Genomic DNA, 4,066 nt, shown 5'->3' with positions numbered 1-4,066 from the left:
AGCTGTTGAGGGCTGGACCGTTAACCATTATCTGAAGTCTGGTGCTCTGAGCATGTTAGTTGGAGTTATGACATCATCGTGTTCCATGACTCAAGTGTTTATATTTGAGCTAACGTGTCCAGAGATCAAAGGTTTCCATGGTGATGTGCAGTAATCAGTGAGAGGAGAGCATTTCCATTGTTCTGAATGAGAGATAAACCTCTTAGATGTGAACGTTTTGTTAAAGAACCGTAACAGATATCGGTGAAATTTCAAAGCGTGAAGCATGTCAAGGAACTTGAGCATCTGAAGTGTACACTTTGTGTACTTTCGGGTTAATAATGTGGCCTTTTTGGCAGATTAACTAAAGGTGTGCGGCTGCTGTGGGGGGGAAAGATGAGGGTGAATTTACAATGGGGTTTAATGGAGACATTTTTTTTTGTCACTTCATGCCCTCAAGAGGCATTTTGTTTAATTATTTTTAGTTAACTTTTTTTTTTTCAAGCTACGAGATGTTTTCCTACGTTTCTCATGAAAAATGATGTCTCAGGAATGTAGGGTTTGGGAATTATGGCAGGTTTAAAATAAAATATGAAAAATCAAAATTAAATCTGTCCTCCACTATAGCTGTGACATCACGCACTCTAAATCTGAAGAAGTCCTCTTTACCAAGTTCTGAACAATGTTTAATATCTCTAAAAGTAAGAATCAGATTTAAAAAGTTGTGTTACACGAATAATGTCAGAAAGATGTGTAACATTTTAAAGTTGGAATGAGGTTTCTGAGTGAAAGTATGAAGGAGCAGTTAGCAGTTGAAGTTACATGAAGATTGTTCAAGTCTGAAGAGTTTCTCCATTGACTTCCATGTTAAAAAGTTGATGAATTATGGTATATATCTGGAATTATGAAAGTTATGAATAAGAAAAGTAATAGCCATCGATTCCCGACCGAGCTGAACGTTTTGATGTTTGAACGGAGTTTCTGCGATGTGGGATGTGGGAGAAGAAGAGTTGCAAAATAACCCGGCGGAATAATAAAGAATTTGTGCGTAGCATAACAGATAGTCGGAATGCTGTATCAGCATTCCCACTAAAATACTTTTCCCACTGCATGTTAAGTGCTGAAGTATTTCCCTGGAAGGCAGATTAAGGCTGTAAGCAAATACAAACAGGTTAGTCAACTAAGATGTGGGGATTCAGTCAAGCACACCCACCTGTTCGACGGCCTTTCACATTTTACTACTTCCAAAATCTTCTCCAGTATGATCACAATTCTAACAATCTGCAATATTTACTGCCTCAGTACAAATACAAAGCTACACTCTTAAAGTGTCTTTTAGGACAACTTCTATCTTGCCTAAGATAGTCTTTGCAGTCAAACATATAAGCATATAAAACAAACGGCAAAACATACGTTTTAGCCAAAAACTAGATATTATGTTGTGGGGCCATAATCGGCTATCAAAAAAACAAGGTTTTCATCAAGGTTTTTGAGAAAGCTATCATCTCCCTGTCGTCATGCAAGAACTTATCAACTGAAGGCATCAGCACAAAGTCATTTCCCAAAAATGTAACGTCTGCAATGTGCTTACTCAGCGTCTGGTAACTTTCCATAACTCTTTCGCAATTGAATGTAATTTTGATGCAAACCAAACACACAAATCCCCATCAGGAAGACGCCTTATAATATGTACCCCAAAAATAGGGAAATATTATTCCCATTTACTTTTTAAATTGTCTGGACTCGTTTATTAGCCCTTAAGATTGTACTAAGCCTTTATGGTGCATTTACAAGTTGGAGATTTCATTTGAACTTCTGTATGTTTTCTATACACTCTAAATAATATAAATATTACATGTGTTATTCTCTTTCATACAGATGCATCTTGGGACAGGCTCAGCTACTACCCATATCACTATGAAAGCCTCCCCACGCTCACACCTCTTCATATCACTGCCTCAGTACTTTTCCGCTCTGACCAACTAATCTGACAACTGTGTGTTTGTCGCCTCCCACTTCTCCTTCTCAACCCCCTGCAATTTGGCAATGTGGAAAGTGTTTACGGACACCATCATCTGCTATTAGCGGGTAGCACTGAACTGAGTGTTAACGGTAACTTTCACCAAAAGCCTAGTGTGTATGTGTGTGTGCACATGCACTTTCACACATGCTATAAGACTTCTGGGTAATATCAAGCACCAGTGAAATGTGACCTTGCAGGCTACACAAACAAGTATTTTGTGTTTCACCAAGAGAGGAAGTAAGTGAGAGGACTAAGGAGAGATCATGGCAGAAAACTGCTTCCCCCCCTTATTCCTGTTCGATTCATTTCCGCTACATTGGTGCTTTACTTTGTTTGCATATGAAATAATCCAGCGTGTGTCCCTTTGTCACGGCAGTCCCCTTTGGCCCTGTCACACCGAACAGCTGATAACCCGAGGGGGGACTGTCTGCAGTGGAAAACTAATTCCAGCGAAGCACCTGGTTCCAAAGTAAGTTGAGTTGAATAGAGCCGTACCAAAGTGGAAACATGGCCTTAATGGCACATACAGTTCAGAGATTAGTTTGTCTAGAGCACCTTAATTTACGTTTCTTGAATTGTTCCATTTAAAATAAACAAAATATTAAATATATTAAAGTTGACTGGGGAAAATTATAATATGTGTATTATGTGAAGACAGACCTCATAAAGAATGACAGAGATGATTGGATCAACTAAAGGGCTGACAGAAGGAAACACGTGGTGACAGTGAGGAAGTAAGCGAAGAAGAGATATTGTTCTACTGGTGAGGACTGCCAGGAAATACTGGGTGAAAAATACAAATTTGAGAACTGGTATATAACAATGAAAAAAAGCTTTGCATCCTCAAGGACATACCAAATAAATGCCCAGTCACTGCTTTCTAGTCACTCTGGAATATGCTTTACTTTAAGTCTCAGTAAAAACAGACTTTTCACTAGTTTTCAACACACATTTATTTTCAAACAAAATGTAATCATTATATAAATTACTCTTGATTATACCAAGTCAGTCTGATGCATATATATATATATATATATATGTATTATATATAGTTTTGCCAGCTTGTCTCAGTCCATGCTACTCTTTACTGCCGTGGAAGACTACAGTTTTAAAACCATTGATGGAATGAATGCAGAAAACAGATACAACAGAAGATAACCTCAAGAGTCTATGTGGCACAACAGCAGTGCCCTAAGGGCTATTTCTAGGACAGGCATGCACCTTCACTGAGTGTGTCCTAACTTGACCAAGCTGAACAACAAGCACACACACAAAGGACACTTCTGTCCTGCAAAAACATTAACACAAAGTCAAAGAAAGACCTAAGCGCAGGAGGCACAGGTGAACAATTCATGGCTGGATACATACCTAGTGTTAACAGTGAGAGTCAGTTCTGTGTGATGATGTGAAGAGGGAACAGATGCTATTCTCACTGGACAGAGAGCAGACCAGGTGATAAAGTCAGTCCAGCAGGAGAACGAGTCATGCAACACTCATCCACAGTGTTGGGGAGTGAAACAGTTTGCCAAGAGATGAAGGGCAACACAAAAATGGAATAGGTTATCTATTTCAAAGCTGTTTTTAAAAAAAAAAGGCAGCAAAGAGGGAGAGGATTCAGAGGAGGCAGTGGAACATTCTAGAAAAAGCACACAGCCTTCCCCTGCTTTTAAACCTCACAGGGTGGGAGGGGCCAAGCACGGATGACAGGAAGGGGGAAGGTGCCACTCCTTACAACCGATTGGTTGATGCATCAGTGCTCCTGTCTGCAGCCAATTAGCTGTGTTCAGAATGCCGGGGAGGCCCCCCCTCCTCCACATGATGATGACTTTAACTGCAGGGCTGCTCTGGCACCTCCAGCAGCCCATTAACAACCCCCCCTCCCCTCCTTTCTTTGTTTGACTTTACCTTACTCAAGCATCTTTTATTTTTTACTCAGATCTTCAAATCTCCTTTTCTATTTCCCCATTCTTAAGTCTATCAGAAATGGATAAGTTCATCTGGTTTTCTCTCACTTACCTGCTGGGTTTCACAGTGAATGCACAGCCAACAGGTTCCTCACACACC

General features: G+C 40.0%; 1 long non-coding RNA gene across 1 annotated transcript; it reads left to right on the top strand.

The window, feature by feature from the left end:
• Positions 1–446: 446 nt before the first annotated feature.
• Positions 447–3,150, top strand: LOC104965700 (uncharacterized). The gene is made up of 2 exons (XR_800567.1): positions 447–2,239; positions 2,379–3,150. It is a non-coding gene; the product is annotated as an uncharacterized lncRNA (long non-coding RNA).
• Positions 3,151–4,066: the final 916 nt, after the last annotated feature.

The sequence above is a fragment of the Notothenia coriiceps genome, unplaced genomic scaffold (assembly GCF_000735185.1).
Source record: "Notothenia coriiceps isolate Sejong01 unplaced genomic scaffold, NC01 NC01_scaffold00002105, whole genome shotgun sequence".
Taxonomy (NCBI): Eukaryota; Metazoa; Chordata; class Actinopteri; order Perciformes; family Nototheniidae; genus Notothenia; species Notothenia coriiceps.
This window is presented reverse-complemented; position numbering and strand designations above follow the sequence as displayed.